This window comes from Toxorhynchites rutilus, chromosome 1 (genome assembly GCF_029784135.1).
Source record: "Toxorhynchites rutilus septentrionalis strain SRP chromosome 1, ASM2978413v1, whole genome shotgun sequence".
Classification (NCBI taxonomy): Eukaryota; Metazoa; Arthropoda; class Insecta; order Diptera; family Culicidae; genus Toxorhynchites; species Toxorhynchites rutilus.
The window spans coordinates 145527339-145546638 of NC_073744.1; the positions used below are offsets into that span (position 1 = coordinate 145527339).

Consider the following 19300-nt stretch of genomic DNA (forward strand, 5'->3'; position numbering starts at 1 on the left):
TCACTAGTTTAGGGGAAAGAATAGCTGATTTTCAGTCGGAATGAACACCGTTTTCAAAATTAAAATTATGAATGTAAATTAGCTTTTCCATATCAAACTAGTATTCCATTTAAATGAAAAACATTTTTGTTTGCAGGTGGTGAAAAAGTCTCATACGAAAATTGATTATGAAGACAACTCTATATTATGATGAAAAAATTCAGCAACAATGTTGGAATTGTTTAGCCATATGGTTGAATGAAAGTCAGAAACACGTGTTTCAAATAATCAAATAACATGATGTGAAAATTTTCATTCAAATTTTAGAATTTGAAAACCGGCTTCGTGTCATCTAATCTGATAGAGATTACACTAACGAGTTTGGGACCCAAATTATGGCCCTAATTTGAAGTTGCCACCAGATGTCGACACCATGCCACTGCCATCGATAATTCGGCGCAAGCAGTTTAGAACAAATGCTAGCGTTTAGTACAACGATGCTAATGACGCAACGCATTATTGTGTTTGACTAAATGGAAACACACATATTTAAAATGAAGTGTCAAAGCACAATTGTCGCAATGCGACGCATAGCGCGGCATTGTGGTCCCACCTTAAACCTCTTTTATTAGTGACTAGAAATTTGTGAGCGTCTAAAAAGTGACAGTTGTATTTTCCACGAGGTCTTCCATTTTTTTTATTCAAAGTTTTCGTTTCACCAGCCACGGTGTTATTTTTATGTTTTGTCTCGATATACCAAATTGTTTTTCAAAAAATCTGAATGGAAGCGTAATTTTATCGAAGTATAGTGCTGTTTCACTGATTCACAGTAATGATTAAGCGCTATTCACATACAACATCCATGCAGGATTTGTAGAAAAGAATATTGACGGAGAGGGACGGTTCGTTAAGTTTTTGTCTGGGCTTTGTGTCTCGGCTTTTGTTTTGATTTCGGTTGTACGTTTATGCCAGCATATCTCATAAATCATTCACGACTAGCTAAGAAAAATAGTCTATATATTATTATTGTTGAATAAGAATCGGGACTACGGAGTTTAAGCATTTAAACAATAGAATTCAATGATTTTCATTGAATTTTTCTACATTTAGAACTGGTTCTAGGCATGCTGGTTCGAAAGAGGGGATTGCAATTTAAAATTGTTGTAGGTGGCGACAAAATAAATAACATTCAGTAAGTCATTCGTTTGACATTTGACGTGACGGTGCTGGTGCAAGCATTGACTGCATGTGTGAATTGGTGGAGACGTTGACGGAACGTGGACGTTATTTTCCGTAACGTTGTATGTGAATCCCACATTATAAGGCTAGATGCTGCATATATGATTCATACGTGTTGAAGCTCAGCAAACATTAGATCATTTATTTTTTGCACATGGTAGGTCGCATATAAATTCATATTGAAATACAATCGTAATCAATATCAATCAAAGGATGCATCATGTGTATCTGAAATCGTATAAAATGAAATAGCATATATCGCTATATCATTGATGGATTAAGTAGTATACCGATATAACAATCATCGAAATATCGCGATGTGCGGTATTATATACGTACATTATATTCATTCTATATAACATTGTCAGGTCAAATCGTATATCAGTGTAAAAAGTATCGATTATCGGTATATACGACTTTATATAAGCATATGATTTGACTTATTCGTATATCGCCTCCAATTATGGTATTTTTAAAATTTTTGCTGGATGAAATGAACGATTTGAAATGAATCATTACAGGTAAATCAGATTTGGAAAAGCATATCCAACGAAAGCCGAAGAATCGTTCAAGAAGATGAGGAGAAAAAGGTGAGTTATAAACGAGATGATTATATTCATTGGTCTCTGTTATCTATTCCTACAACAAAAGAAGCGTTTTATGGACAAGGCTTCGATGACCCACAAACAGCGGGTGGAACAGTTCAACCAACTTCTGGACAGCCTAACGGATCACTTCAACATCCCGAAAGTATCCTGGACAAGATAAACTAATCCAACAAATGCTTCATATCGATTGTAATCCCGATGAGGGATTTGTATTGAGGATTTGGCAGTATTGATTTGTCAATGAAAAAAAAACTATTCTCTTCGTTCTTACTAGATTGAATTTTATATGAAAATCCTCACCTCTCCCTACGAAGCTTACCTTCACACTCCCTCCAAAAAGGATATTTTTAAACGGCGCACACTTTTTGGCGTTAAAGATAAACAGTCTATTTTGGGTTTGCTCTTATCTCTCCAAAAAAATTTTTATTCAATCCTTCTCAATCCCTTTTTTCATCCTAATTCATATTCAGATATTTGATGAAGGCCGTCTATTTAAAAATAACAGGTGGCCGCCTTTGAATGGAAAAAAAACTTTGCCGTTCTGCTTGCGTTTGTTACGTGGGTTACATTCGCATTCGCGAGGATTATTGTTTTGATGGTCTTTATAATTCGGGTCTATTACTACGATGAAATACGCATTATCCAATTAGTGCTTCTTGTTCGGTGGAGAGGCCTTTTCAGGTCTACTCGGAGAAAATAAAATGAAATTGAATTTGATTAACGAATGTTTGTTTTCGTTTTGGTCTTTGTCAGACCCGGCTTAGAGTTCCCGTGAACGTGAACATGGACAGGTGGTGGAATAGTACGATCATTTCACGGTGAACCACATTGCGAACAAACAACTCAAAAAATCGTGGTGAATAGAATGTTATTGTTCACGTACATGTTCATATTAAAAATTGACCAGTGAACGTAAAGTAAATAAACATCGAGCTTCAATAAAGTAATTTGGATAAAATATACAGTTGTTCACGAATCAACCCGAAGCAACGAAATTTTTCAACACAAGTTGCTAAACATATCCTTTTACAGTTCACGGCGAAATAGTTTTCAGAATGCCTTGGAACATTAGAACGTGAACATGAACGGGGGAATATTTTGCCGGCTATTTTTTTTTTATCCCATTTATTTATTTATTAGGCTCATTAGCATTTTAGCTGTAACAGAGCCGGGTTTTTATCGTGTACATGTACATATGTTTATGTTTCTATAAACTGTAAATTACACAGTAGTTAGTAGTAGCCATTTAGGCGTTAAGTTTTCTGTTCCATTATATTATGGTAAATTACACAGTAGTAGCCATTTCGGCGTAAGGGTATTCTTTCTGTTCTTCCATTGTTCAGCAGACCGGACAGCGGAGACAGTTGATAGTGATCATTGTCGGGTTATTTATAGAACAGCAGCCCGATGTTTCTTGCAGAGCAGAGCAGTTGTATGGATAAATCGATCTATTTTCGACCGTGGATCGATCTCCATCGCTGATGATGTTTGCGTGGACGTAGTTATTCTATACCAACACAAAGATGGTCAATTGAGGGTCCTGAGTTTGAACTCACGACCGATCGCTTAGTAAGCGAACGCGTAACCAAGTGGCTACGAAGACCCTCATTTTTTTTTGCCGGCTATAATCACCACTGTTTTCGCGTTCACGTTCACCAAAGTCGGTGAACTATGATGAGTTCACAAACATCTCGATTCCACGGTGGAAATTTCAGAATCGTTGAGAAATGTTGAATTAAACCACTTTTACCAATATGAATTGTGTTCAAATATATTTTTCAACTAGAAAATGTTTCTTTCTACCGTTTCAAGATGTTTTCCTCGCGTTTTATATATGGACTGATGAATTATTAACAAGAAAGTGTTTGCTGCGCGTTCACGTTCACCGGAACTCTAAACCTACCTTGAGTGATGAAACTGCTGCACCTTTTATAATATATAAATTGCTTCAAATTTTTCACAAAAAGGCAAACAGTTCACCTTCGATATGAGTATACCTTGTCAGTGTCGGTCAACTATTCACCTCTTTCCAGCAAATTGCGACATCGAGCAATTCTCACGACTCACTCATTCGCCTTCTCTTTCCCTCATCTAGCATAGCATGCATATATTTACTACTTTTGAGCATCGCCCCTCGCAAAACTCACAGATTCATCTTCGCTCGCGAAACAAGCGGTTGCATTGCACGCAGTAGCAGCAACATTGGAAAAAGTGTCGTCGAACAGTGCAAGAATCTTTCGGTGGTTCAAGCGGAAAGGGAATAGCAATCGAATCATTTGTGAATATTTGGTGCGGATTGTGGAAGAGTACTCGGTACTCGACTGGAAAAAATAGTGGTGCGCTTACACTGCTCCAGACGCATAGTGATTCCGAGTGTTTGCTGCCGAAAAGTCATAAAAAATGTAAGTGTGGTGTACACGTCTAATGAGACGAGAAAACAACGGATTGCTGAAAAGATCGCTTCGCAAAATTTGGAAAGTTCTGTCTGTCTGCTGTCGGAAGGATGCGTTTTATTGATTTTATATGGATGAGCATTTTCGCGTAGAGAAGATTTTCTTTCAGTTTTCAGCCGATTGATATCGAGCAGGATCCGTTGACGGTGTAATTGACGCAAAGAAAAACGAAACCCCGAATCTGGCGCAGGGTGCGAAAACGGGAGTGGAGATGAGTGATTGATCCCAGGCAACGCCTGACTGGAACAGATCATTCTCCGTGTTTTATGCCGGAGCTTGACACGGGGGGAGATTGTGCGGTGTTTGCTGAATGAAATAGGCTGATTGCGTGAGTCCTAAATGAAATACTATCCATCTTTGTACTTAGAAATTCATGCTGATTGGAGACCTTGTTGGAATGAGAAAGCATAATAATCCGTGAACCAGGGGGCGATTGGAATGCTATCCAATTTGCCAAATGTCAAGATGACACAGATGGCTCGCACAGAGCGAGCGCTGGGTGAAATTGCATCCATTTTTTTCCCTGGTGTATCATTTTTGTGTAGTAATGAAGCTCAATGAAAAATGGTATAAAAGTTTTTAAATAGCATGATTGACACACAGATAATGTTAATGTCTACGGATTTGGTACTGATTGCCCAATCATCTGATTTATAATCTATATATCGAGTTTGTTGATTCTTGTTATCTTATCAAATGTGCTTGGTAGTAGGTGTAAATGTTTTTCCGTTTATTTATGAAAGCAAAATGAATTACCTTGAGCATTTATTTTAAACAAAGTTTATAATTCATCAATCGTGACAAAAGGTATATTTATTTAAACATAAGTGGAATGTTCAAAATATGCTCGGATGCTTTTTAAGTGCAGCAACAGGAACTTAGTGACACAAAGACACAAAGAATGTTTGAGTTTTGTAGTAATGAACATCTCGACTTATGTGCGGGTTTCAGTTTAGCTTCAGCTCTTGAAGAACAACAAATCCTTCCATGAGTGCACGGGCCGTATTTCTAGAGATCTGTTCCTTGCAATGATGTTTTTCTTAATTGATATCTGGTTAAGATTCATGCAAAAACTTCAACTCATTGTATAGCATGAGAAGCGCCTTGTTCAGTTTTTTGACGATAAAACAAAGAGGTTCTGTGAGGATGGAGTTCTCAAGTTGCGTGAAGGATGCTGAAATATTGGCCCTGATTCTTGAATACACTTCACGGTGGAAACGAAATAAACGGCACGCCATTGAACTACGTTTTACGAGTTAGTGAAGTGTCGAAGATAATAATGAGTTTTCAGGCAGAATGAGCACTTTTGAAATAAAAAATCATTAATGAAAATAAACTTCTTCGTATCAAACTGGTATTCAATGTGAGTGGAAAACTTTGTTTGCTTCGTGTGATATAATAATCTCATACAAACATTTTATCTGAAGATAATTTGATTGACGAATTTACGTTGGATTTACAACCAGATGGCGCAGCGAGTAAAATGAGGATGTTTTGTTTTTTTTGGTATGAAATTCGTTCAAATTTTCTGGAAAAATCAGAATTTATATTCAAATTTCTCGGTTTCATGTATTCTTACCACGCTGAAAAGGTTAGAAAATCATCATTTTACAATGTGCTATGTGTATTACAAGGAATAAGTATTGTAACTTCAATTTTTTCGACTAAGTAAACGATGAATACGGTGTTTTGCGCTAAGAATACTGCAAATCCATCTCATATCGGCCCCTACATAATCAATGATATCAGCCAATTTGATATGATATCGATTTCATCGCAATTATCCATAGTATCAATAACCGGTATGCATTATCAAATATTGATTCGTCAATTGACGATTTTACGTTGGATTTACAACCAGATGGCGCAGCGAGTAAAATAAGGATGTTTTGTTATTTTTGGTATGAAATTCGTTCAAATTTTCTAGAAAAATCAGAATTTATCTTCAAATTTCCCGATCTCATGTATTCTTTTCACGCTGCAAAGGTTAGAAAATTATCATTTTACAATGTGCTATGTATATTACAAGGAATGGCTTGTTATAAGTATTGTAACTTTAATTTTTTTCAACTAAGTAAACGATGAATACGGTGTTTTGCGCTAAGAATACTGCAAATCCATCTCATATCGGCCCCTACATAATCAATGATATCAGCCAATTTGATATGATATCGATTTCATCGCAATTATCCATAGTATCAATAACCGGTATGCATTATCAAACTTAAAATTTTCGAAGATTATCTATGACTTTGGTCAAATCGCGTGTTGAAACCATCGTAAATATCAAAACTCTAACTTTCGTACCATATACTGACGACATTCAATGGCTGAAATGAATCTAAATTGAAATAAAATAAATAATCACCACCGAATCTTGCTTTTCAGTGCGTAAAATAAACAAACACCCTCACTTTTGTGGTTCTGAGCTCTAATATAGATGTCGCATGAGCTGATTCAGCTTTGCGTAAATTCGTCAATAATGATAAGTTTAGTGGGAAACTAATCTCGTATCCAGATGTCGACACCGTACCGTTGTCATCGCGGATACGTTTCATTCCGTTTCCACCGTGAAGTGTACTCGAAGTGTATTTGAGAATCAGGCCCATTGTGGAACAAAACGGTGCATCTATGATCGAATAAATTTATGTCTATGAAAATTACCCAGGTAACCAGTAAGCACTTAGAAATGGTCTTAAATCAGCACTGTATCCATATATAGAATACTCAATAAATGCTTATTAAGCGCTATAAACCAATATGGGGTGGATACAATGCTAAAAAGGCAAAGTACAGTCATTCCATGTCAAACCGATATAGTAGTTCGCAGATTTCCATGAAAAGTGGTAGTTTTGTTCTTTGTTGCAAAATATTGGACCCGTATTTTTTTATTTTTACGTTCGTTTCCATTTTAAGGTGGTCCGAAAAATAATTTTTTCAATCTTTCAAAAATTTATAACTTTTAAATCACTGAACCGATTTGGATGATCGACATATCGAATTGAAGCCAATGAACTAGCCTTTTTCCTTGAAGGATTTTTTGCGTAACATATCTCGATAACAGAGATGCTACTTTTTTTTCGTTTTTGAGATATGATTTTTCAAACTTAACCTGTGGTCCAAAAAATCATTTTTCCCCTTTTATCCAAAAATGACTTTTTGCAAAAAAAAACATAACATTTGAACTACTGAACCGATTTAGATGGTCGACATATTAAATTGAAGGTAATAAGCTAACCTCCTTTAAAAAAATATCACACGTGTGGGAAGACTGGATGTTAAAGACGAAGATTTAAAACATGGTAAATTTTAAAAATCATCTAAAAAAAGAAAAAAGTAGCATCTCTGATATTTGGATATGTTATGCAAAAAATCCTCAGCTTTCCGGAAAAAAAAATTATAGGAGGTTCTGTTCAAGACACGACCGCATTGTTGACGTAGAACTACGCTGTAGTTTAATTCAAATCACTTGTTTATAACTGCGGATATTATTTTATAATGCTACGAAAATTCGGAAACAACCATTCTACCATTTTGGTCGCCCTGAAATGTTTTTATTTATTGTAGAATCATTTGATGATTCATTCTTGTGCTCGCAGAACAATACATGCTCGAGATAAGCGCAGCTGTCCTCCTTAGTGGACAAAGTTTTGCTACTGGCAAGCGAAACAGAGTTACATACAAAATTCCAGAACGACATTTACTTTGTTTGTGACTAAATAAGCGAAATAAACTCTATTTGCACGCGAGCCCAAATAAATTAATGACTTATTATAACTTATTGAATAACTTGGTATTCCCCAAATAATTTTTTGGTGCAAAACCCTAACACCTGCTTCACCACAGCGTCAGTTCAATGCATTAGTGCAATGTCAAAGGCACCAACGAAGTCTTTATGATGACAGAAAACCAACAATGTTAACTGCTCGGAAGAAGGCTGAATATTTGCCTCAGCAGAGATTCATTACTAATACCCTAGCGTAAATAATTCCCTGCCGCTATCCCCTCCTTGTTTATATAGGGCGCTTGCAGCGTGCATATGTATTAGTGATCTGTTGGGCAGGCAAAAGTGATCGCTCCATAGGAATTATATGGAGCGACAAGATTGAGCTTTGTTTAAATAATTATTTTAGCGAAATAGTTATAAAGATTACGCGCTAATCTATATGAATAACATGCGAATATATGTTTCTTCACATAAAAATATTTACTTTTAGCGTCAAAGCCATACACACGGGGAAAAATAGAAATTTCTGTTTTGGCCATGATTCATATCAATGGAAGCAGATTGATTATTCAAAAATTTTCACAGAAATAGTGCAAACTGCACATTGCGATTGTATAGCCGGATTAGGTGAAGTGTGCTCCCATTTAGGTTTTAAGCTTTTTGCTGGTCTCGTGAAAGAATAAACTATAATGAATATTCGTGTGCAGATATCCTTAATCGGCGGCTAGTTCCGCCAAAAAAGCAGTTGATTATGTTGAAATTAAGGACATTTTCAGCCTGAAATATCAACCAACTCTCAGATATGATTTCCGAGTACCCGAATGCTCTGCGGAGAAGCTAAATACGTTTATAAGAAAATTTATCGGAAACGGAAAAAATCCATCGATTGACCAATTCATGGAAATACAAGGAAGCATTCAAACGTGAGCTCGAGACTCTGTGACTTTGATCTAGGTGCGAAAATGTTGATAATCCTTTTTCTGCCAATTTTTCGATTCCAATCTAATGGGAGAGTCGCTCAATGAACATCGCGAAATAGGTGCTAGTAAACTAAATAATATGCGTTACACAAAAACTCTTGTTCATAAAATAGCTTGCCTAACTGTTTCACAAAGTTCATGTTAGCTCTATGCACTATTAGAATGACCGTAACTCTATTTAAATCATCTACAAGAACGCCGATTGATAAAAATCCGCTTCTGCTGCATAGACACTACGAATGTAAACAAGCGAATGTGTGCCCAACACATGCTCTGCATGTATGTGTAGCAAGAGCCCTATTCATCCTTTCCAATGGGGTTTCAGTGTAGCGTAGCACACAAATATCCATATATTGATGGCTTTTTTTTATCCCATTTATTTATTTAAGGCTCATTAGCATTTTAGCTGTAACAGAGCCGAATTTTAATCGTGTACATGTCACATGGTTATCATATCTATAATTAGCACATTACACAGTTGCCATTCGCCAGTATTCCTTCTATACCATTACATATGGTACATTCACACAGTAGCCATTTAGGCGTATGGGTATTCTTTCTGTTCTTCCATTATCCAGTTGGACCACCGGACAGCGGAGACAGTTGTTTTGATCATTGTTGAGTTATTTATAGAACAGTAGCCCGATGTGTCTGGCAGAGCAGAGCAGTTGTATGGATGAATCGATCTTATTTCGACCGTAGATCGATCTCCATCGCTGATGATTGTTGCGTGAACGTAGCTATTCTGTAACAACACAAAGATGGTCAATGAGGGCCCTGAGTTTTGAACTCACGATCGATCGCTTACTAAGCGAACGCGCAACCAATGTGGCTACGGAGACCCCCCATTGATGGCTTGAAGCAACTAAATATACACACACTTATCTCTGTTTTGCGCTCTTCTCAACAGAAGCCTTTACTGTTAATATTGCCAGTCTAGATTAGCTCAGCTGTGATCCTTTGTGGAGAGAGTTTTCCTACCGTTATGCGAAACCAAATCACTGACAAAATTCCAGAACATCTATTTTCTTGGTGAGCTGACGATAGCATAACTTGTGGAGTAATCCCCCACACAATTGCGTAGCTCAGAAACTTAATGCAATGGCGTCAATTCGATGCAATGATTGTAATGCCAGAGACATCAGCGAGTGAGTAATTTCATCGCGTCCACAGCTCAGTCCGAAACGAAGACATGTGATGGCGCAAAACATGGAAGAACTGATGTTCATTGTTTCGTATCTAGAACGATACTGAAAGTTTGCCTTTCCTTGTTGAATTAAAGAGTCTTCAAACTTCTTCAGTTCATTCGTCTCTAGCCTGCAAAAAGGCCGTTGAAAAACTCTACTCTTTCCTCATATTACTCCTCCACCCCCATTGTCCATTCGATCCCTCGCCGTCCAGTTCGCCCATTAACGGTGTTGTCCAGTCGGTGTCCTCACGAAGAATGAAGAATTCCCCTTCATTCTTCTTCTTTTCCTTTGTTCACGGAGACTTTACATCTTACGATTTCCCCTCCGTTGCTCGTCGATATGTTGCTTGTTATCGACAGCTCTGTTCGGGAAAGCACACAAATGGACAGAACAAATGTATGAGGAAATGGGAATGCTTCTAATTTCCATCAATTTAAACCATATACAGACTATGGGATTGTAATGTAAAGCATATCAAACAAATCTTAGGGAAATTCCGATTCGTTTGGTATGTAAATCGCCAGAATTCGTTCACGGCAAAAATAGTTATTAACTTTAACTTTATTTCATAAAAACGTGACCTGTTTTCTGGTTTGACACCAGAAAAAAATTGATGGAAATAATTGATTTTTTGAACCACTCTAAAATGGAAATGATCACCCTAACGAAAAAATAGAAAAAAATATAAGTTTAATGGCATGAAATTGCATTTAAATGCCTCGGTTGCAGCTTCAAATAAGCATTACTTAAACTTACTTAGGGCGTCACTTGAAAAAGTCACTTGTGATGACAGCATCTAACCCTTTTGTTACGAGTGTCGTCTATAGACGACATCCGCGCGATGAGCTGTGTGTGTGAGTGCCGTCTTCAGGCGACATGAGAATGATACTGATACATCGAGCAGTCAAACGACCGTCGAACTAAAAATGTCATGACATTTCGTCCCTTTTCGTCTTATTCATTAGATGTGCATCGTTCCGTAATTAAAAAACAATGTTCACGGGGAACGCTCACCGCTTAAAACGTTCATTCAACACATTCACCCATTCAACAATTGATAGGGGTGAGCTTGACGTTTGCTTTGATATGATCAATCTGTCTAAATGTCATCCATCGTGTATGGATGTATGAGTGAGAAGGTTGTATGTGTGCAGCTACGCTTGAAAGCAGATTAGAGAGAGAAAAAGAATGCATACCACTGTAGCTACGGGTTAGACAATGGTTGACATCTTACGGTTATTCCAGTTATTACATTATTATTATCTCAAGAAAAATATAATTAAATTTATTGTGATAGATACATAGAAATATTTCCAATCAATTGATGCAAACATCTTTGCGATTTTTATAGAAATTGTCGAATTATAAACATTCTATATCCTTCATTATTTCCCACGTGTTCAGTGTTTGGATGTGGTTCTACGCCAAAACACAGTGTTTACTTTTAAGTAGGCACAACTTCAAAGCCTGTTTTGGTGCCGAATAAGGTGATGATGTGGGTATGGTGGTATTGGAAGTTAGTCATCCATGATTAGGTGATACCACAAGGCCTAAAAAAAATTCGAGGTTTATTATTCACAACGGTACAGATGACACGATAAGAAAAAACAATCAGAATTGATCATCAGAAAAGTTGTTGTCTTCCATCACAACTTGAGACCATATTTTTGATATGACGCTTTCAAGAGCTATCGAAAATCACAAAAGTATTTTGTCGATGACCCACAAAATTTCTACGCGGTTGGGATAATGAAATTACTCGAAGTATGGCGATAAAATATAGATAATAAAAGCCAATTAGTATTTGATAAAAATTGATTTTAAATAAAGGAAAAACTATAATTCAAAAATTAATAATTAACTGACCCGATATTTCATCGCATTTTTTTGCTTTGCCCCCATAAAATTGTTTACACGAATTCTCCATTTTAACAATCCTGGAGAAATAGCAACAACTTTATGCGCCAGCTTCGTTTTGCTGCATGTTTCTTTAATAACCTACTATTATGATTTTGACCGTGCTCAATTTCCGGCCGTGTTTCCGCAGAGCTAGAGCGTTTGTGTCGCCAATTCGCGTCGCCTCTGATTCCTCTCTTTATTGTTATTTCCATTTCAATATGAGTGCAGATACTTTTTTCCAGTGTGGGAGGAACGGTTGTCCGCGAGACGTGGTGGGAATTGTGCACAAAAATGTATGTCATCCGGGCGTTTTGATCCCCATTGTACCATCCGCTATTTTCTTTCTTCTCGCACAGATTAGTGAAAATCGTATTCTGAGATCTTGAAAATAAGTTCGAAAACCTCGCGAATGTGTAAACAGAAAATCAAGACCCCCAGCTATGACTATGACTCCACTTGAGTGACTACAATGACACAAGTGTGAATCATTTTTCCCACCGCCCCTGCGTAATTGAATAATGCCGAAGCGAATACAATGAGGCAGTGTATTTATGCTGTTGCTGCTTTCCTTCGAGGTGTTTCAATTGAGAGTGTGGAAGAAGACAGATAAAATAGCGGTGAGAAGTAAGCAGCTGGAAAAGATTCGTTGTCAGCCATAAAAACAAAGAGTGAAACAGGTGTTCCAAAGAAAATTAAGAAAACAAAAATACCCATTGATGCGAGTCTAAAGTAAAAAGCAGGTCAAATCGATTGAATGTCGTGAACGATCGAAATAGATTCTAGAGGAATCAAATGAAATAATAAGAACCTGTAAAAACAAATAATCAGAGATCATCTGACATGGTAATGAATGTTTCCAAACGATATCGTTTACTTATCGATTAGGTATATGTATCTATAATGTAAAACAAACAAAACCCGGTTATGACATTCTTCCGAAGCGTATCCACAATTTACTTCAATGAAAACACGAAAAGGTAGATAACCAGACTGGGAGTGTTTAATTATTTAGCAATCATTCCGTTACCAAGGAATATGAATCATTGTCGCCGGGAATCGTGAGCACAAATGCCTTATCGCTTATTGTTTTCCCCTATTCTCATCATTCAAATAATCCCCTAGCTATTTTGATTGAGGAATGTTTAATGTGTTTGGCCACCGTAAATCGTATATATTGGTCGATGAAAAAATTGGGCAATTAGTGGACGGAACTTTTTGAGCGTTTGTAGGTAAAATGAGTTGATGCTTTAAGCGTTCGTCAGACACAAGCTGTCTAAAGTTACCAGCAATGACAAATTAATGCGGATCGAATCCAGTCAACATAATTTGACCAATAGTGTTTGCCTTCTTGTACACTGACCCAGAAACCTTATTATTCTTCACGCGTCACGTGTTATGTATTACACCATCCGTCGGGAACCAAGGAGAGTGCCTTGAGTTGTTATACTGCTGCCTCTTATCGCAATACGTTCTGGCCTCCGCTGCGGCTGGCACGGATGTTGAATTTTAAACGGATTGCAGCGGTAGAACCTTTCGTTTCAATGCTTCAAATCCTTGTTCATGGCTTTGATTTTTCCCATTTGCAGCGTGGATGTGGCTTCAAGTGTCTCGTGTACTTTCTCTGATACAATTTCTTGGTCAGCAGCGAGAATATAAATGTAAATCATTTGGTTGATTCTGATAGTCAATGGTGGTATTCTACTATGCGAGTTTAACAGTTGAAAGATGCTTCGTTGATATTCTTCTTGAATCATAGCATAGAAATCTCAACTTACACTGAATTAAAATGACAAACACTACGTTTTGAAGGCGAAGTTACCCCTGGGATATTGGACTACGTCTTTCAATTCTAAACCGGGGTGTAAACTCAAAGTTTCGAATACGTAAGCGTTACGCCGGAGGACAAGATTTCGAGCGTTAATAACAACTGAACGAAGTGTTATGATAAACACTTCATTCGAAAGATAACTAACGCTAACTGAAGCTAACTTCGTTCATCATGAAAGCGTTGATGATCGGTGTCACCAAGAGCCTATTTGTGCACCTTAGGCCAGAAAGGAATCCACCAGGAGGAGAGTGATGCCCCAGAGAAGGCGATCAAGAAAGTAACAGCATCGAACATTTGTTCCGCTTGAGGCATCGGAGCAGCCACCAGATACACACATACACATGCGCAACTCTTTTCGTTCGGTGGTTATCGAGTATCGAGAAGAATCCGGAAATATGTCATCACTGCTGCAAAATAATTTGCCAGTTCCTCTTGGAATTGAAAATTACATTCAAGCAAAAGAGATTATGTTTATGTTTTCTATTCATATAATAATGCGACCAAATACATTTTGTTTTGTCATTTTTCAATCAAGTGCAATTAGCAGAAAAGCTTCTGAAGATTATTCTTCCCCTTCAGTAGAATATTTTCGTATCCAATATTGGATGCATTAAACCTTGTGCCTCCAACGTAAGGCTCTCGTTTTCGAAGTCCCCCAAATATTCATTTATTCATTCATTCAGAATGGATTTAGATTCAACTTCAAACAAATGATCACTAAATCAACGATAATCCTTCATGAACCTTGCTGTTATACCACAGATATAACTCACCTTCTGTTTTTGTGTTTTTTTTTAGAAAAGTTAGAGATGATGCAGTGTTATGAATTCCAGTTTTAGTCACTGGAGCTGTTCAGTTTCTTTAGTTTTTTGAAGTTCTTTCAATTAAGCTAATTTTCCATACGGGTTTCGGTTATGAATTTAGGTTAGATTTTTCGACGCAAATTATTCGTTCGCGTCGATTGTCTATTCGATTTTTCAAATTGATCGTTCATCATCTAATCAAATATTTTTTGTTATTTGTCTCGTCTCAATTTAATAACAGAAATGTTCAATCGTCAAATGATTCGTTAACAAAAAGGGGATATTTTCAACAACTTAAATATTGAAATAAATAAATTTATTATATGTGCAAATTTTTAAATGTGCGATTTCACGTTGAATTGTTGGGTATCTTTCTCAGCGCAAAAACACTGATAGAATATATCGTAAAAGTGCACTTTTTGCAGCAATTACGGACTTTGGAGAAGTGCAGTGATTCAGCGAAACCTAACGCATCAATCAATCGATTGCAGGAAAGCTTGACGTAGGGCTGTGATAATTGTTTACAAATTTAGTCCTTTACATGTTTAGCTACTATCGACGGAAGCGAATTGACTTGTGCTTAGTGTTCTTCTTGCTTTCAAATTTTAGTGTTACCATCGAGGCCGAGAACCGGTTTTTATCGATGTAATCTCACTGGTTCGGCCAGCTTGCCAAAATGTGCGCCATGAAGCATACCTTTACACGTACTCAGCCGTGATATCCGTGTCGGAGAATATAGATTTTTACTTTCCATCCGTTCTTCTGATTGGTTCATTAAGTACTACTAATTTATTCGCTAACTTGTTTAACTTACAATCACATCTATTTGTATTTTGTATTGGTATTTCGCGGCCAAAAGTTTTGGATGAATTACCCGTGCAAAACCGATATAATGGTTCTCAGATTTTCGTAAAAATTTTTAGTTTTGCTTCTTATCGCAAACTGTTAGACCTGTATTTTTATTTCATCAGGGTTCGAAAAATCTACTTTTTTCCCTTTTGACTTTTTTTAAAATTCATTACTTTTGAACTACTAGACCGATTGTGATAATCGACATGTCAAATTAATGCCAATTAGCTGGTCTAAGAATGAATAAAAAAAAACACATTTAAAAATGGATTTTGTTTTCGTAGTTATTGACTGCATTTTTTTTTATAGTTTATGTGGTTTAGAGACGAAAGGCGCAGTCCTTTTTTAAATATTTTTTTCTTGAAAAAAAACTTGCTTCACATGATCATAAGAATGGGTTTTAAGTTTTCTTTCCATTTATATAGTATCTGCAAAAAAAACCTTAGTGCATTTTGGAATCCCCTGATGCCTCTGTAAACTTGTCCAAGTAATATTCCGTTTCAAGACTCCTTCTAAAGCGTCACATTTCCGGAACTGAATTGTGAAACTGTTTTAGCTCGCAAAACGATCCTCGTTCTCGGAAGAAGAACATTCAGTAAAACTGTAAAAGTAGCTTCAACACTAAACCTACCAGTTGTTGGAGAAACTGTTTCCTTGTAAATGTGCCCATCTTCCAATGTATGGGTGACTTGTTTTGAATGGTAAGGGCTCTTCATATCTATTTTTTCACAATTTTTAAAACATAAAACAAATTTTAAAAAATTGACAAAATGAATTTCAATTTTTAAAATATTTTTTTCAATAATTTTTCTTGATTTTTTTTTTGTTTTTTTATGGAAACTTAAACAATTTCCTACATTTTATCTTTTGACAAGAATTTTGTAGGCATTATATTTTTTGAGTTATAAATTTTCAGTGCGAGTTATAAAACATCAGTGTTGGTCCCCGCTCCCAAAGATATTTATTGTATCAAGAGATAACAGTCAGAAATTCGACTAGAAACTAGCCACATATCGTAAAACATCGGAAAACAAACAATTTGTTTTATATTTCCTTATTTTGTAACTGTCAGTCCTAGTGATTAACGTTTTTTTTTCTATCGAAAAGCTCAAGTCCCTAGGGACGGACACGGGGCTCAACGTGTGAATGTTATTGTTAGTGTTAATGTTCAAATTTTCGTAAATTTCATATTTTTTTTTTAAATTCATATCTTTATTTTGCTGAGTTCGACACGGCACTACTATACGTCAAACTTGTTGAGTTAGGAGGGTTTTTAATAGAACTATTTTTTAAAATTATCGAAAGGGATGTGTGTAGAGTTATAAAAGTTTTTAAGATTAAATTGTTAGCTGACCCAGCAAACGTTGTTCTGCCATAAAACAATATTTGGTGAAAGACATACGTTTGCTGTTTTCAAGATGGGCGGCTAAATTTATAACTGCTGGATCCCGTTCATAAAGGAGGAAATTACACTATCGATTTTCTCAGAGCATATTTTATCGACTCACGGCAATAGCAAAGGCTGTGTCGGCATTGCTCATGATAGCGTCTCGCAAGTGAATGTATTCTTCTTCACGCCGCTTCTGTTCATTGTGTCGTAGGAATCGAAGTCTTTCGCTCTCTACCTCTCTACCGTTCGCAAGTAACTCTACGTTCAGACGGCGAACGTCAGGAACGTTAGGAACGTTAGTACCATCAAAGAAGAAGATGTGTGTCAACGATGAACTCCAGATTATTGTTTCTTCTTCGAATCACGATTTCTCGAGTAGCTGTGCAGTCGTCTTCCATGACATGCGCATTGGATCTACACACGTGTTCTCTAGCTGTATTCTCAGAATTGATGATGGGTTATGACTTTGGAATCCGCGCATGTATAATATGAAAAATTTCAATAATTTATTGTGCTCATTCGAAAAGGCTTCCACATCGCCGGCGATGCATCTGGCTTTAGACGAATTGAGATTACTGGTGCATGTGTGGATGACAGTTCGATGAAGCGGACGTAGCGCCATCTATCATTTAACAACGTCACTAAATTTGTTCTGCTTGGAAAACAAACCAATCAATAATTCATACCAAAATACTAAAATCACGATTAAAAATAGGTGATGGCAGTGAAAATTGATAGTCAAATATATTCTTATGCCAAATTTAGCACGAAAAAATACAAAATAAAATATTCAGAAAAATATTTTATGCATAGGGTCACACTAATCGGTATTAAACATAGGGTAATCGGTATCCTAGCGGTATCAGACATAGTTTACGACCTATTCTCATGTCTACCAAGTTTTTTGAGCGTAATTTCATAAAAATCGGTTGAGCCGTTTCGAAGGAGTTCGACCACGAACATCGTGACAAGAGATTTTTATATATATATATATATATATATATATATATATATATATATAGAAATTTTTGAAGATTTGAAGATTTTTTAACAGTTCAAAATTTGCACCTTTAGTTTTCCACCGAAAAACGCAGCTCTCATCACTAGACTTTTTCTTTCTTGACATCCGGTTTGAAATGAGCTGCCTTTTTACGCCACTTTCGATCCGGAAACAACGCTCGAATTCACGAAAATTGAATTATCGATCGGAAAAAGTAAGTTTGCTGTTTTCCAACTGATATGGCGTAGAATTGCTCCATATGAATGCTTTATTTGTTTTTTTAGAAGCTGACATAAAACACGGTATTGTGTTTTTACCTGAATTGCGAAACTATCGTAATTCTTCCTGATTCTTATGCAGTTTTATTAATCAAAATTGAAATCGATGAAATAATTTTGTTTTCATATTTTTCCTCATCAGATTCAAATTAGAATTATTTCTTATGTTGTAAATACGATAGATATGATTATAATAAACAAAGAAAACTTCAATTTGAGGTATATCAGTAGGATGTAATGCGCTGCTCTGACTAGTGCTAGAAGATACACACTTCCAGTTGAAAATCTTTCAATATTTGCTCGCACGGCAAATATCCCGGCCGTTTTATGAGAGGATTTTGAAAGGATAATTTTTGTTTTTAGCATCAATCTACAATTGAAGTGATGGTAGTGTCAATCACTAATTGTGATCGTGATAAAATTTGTGCAGTTTAGCGCAAAAAACTGATCTTTATTGTATGCAGCCTTGAGCAAGAATCACAAACATCACATGATGAATATGATATGCACGCCAATGGGTCACACTTCCTTCCACCAGAATACAAATCGATCACTTCCATCGCAGGCTAGAGTGAGTGGTGGCGGCGGTGCAAAGCAGTGAGCAGCTGAGTAATGGAGTAATTAAATGATCATCGCTCTTCCATTACACAATGTTCCGCAACCCGATCTGAGCAAGAATTCTTCACCGAGTCAAGGTGGAGGCGAAACAAGAAAGTTACAATCGGAAAGAAGGTCGCTTGAATTATTTACCTCTTACCTTTTGCCTTCTGTGTGCTTCTGCGCCTAATGGGGCATAGGGGCGCGAAAGCTTAGCTTTCACCACCACCCCTCCATCTTCTGCATCCGCTTGATGTATATATTATGGCTGTGGTTATTGCTCGTGAAACTGAAACAAAATAACTCTGGAGGCCCCGATAACAAACGTAGCAAATAGAGAAACTCAATCTTGTGTTTCAAATGCCACATTTGCCAACCGTTGTAAATTCTCGTGAAATTGAAACAATGCATCGGATGGAAAACATCAGTCCTCCCAGCAGCGAGGTGAGGTTCTGTTTTTTTCCTGGCGGGCGGTGTCAC

General features: G+C 36.7%; 1 protein-coding gene across 5 annotated transcripts in view; it reads left to right on the top strand.

Annotated features, from left to right (window-relative positions):
- The first annotated feature begins 3958 nt into the window (after positions 1–3958).
- The window catches only part of LOC129777664 (ras-related protein Ral-a), a 62710-nt gene continuing 47368 nt past the window's right edge, over positions 3959–19300 (top strand). For 2 of the 5 annotated variants that reach the window (XM_055784072.1, XM_055784082.1), the window contains exon 1: positions 3962–4228. The gene's annotated coding sequence lies outside the window, so the exon portion shown is untranslated. Of the gene's footprint in view, positions 4229–4388; positions 4608–19300 lie in introns of all 5 variants that reach the window. The other 3 variants (XM_055784090.1, XM_055784107.1, XM_055784098.1) reach the window with 3 other exon arrangements.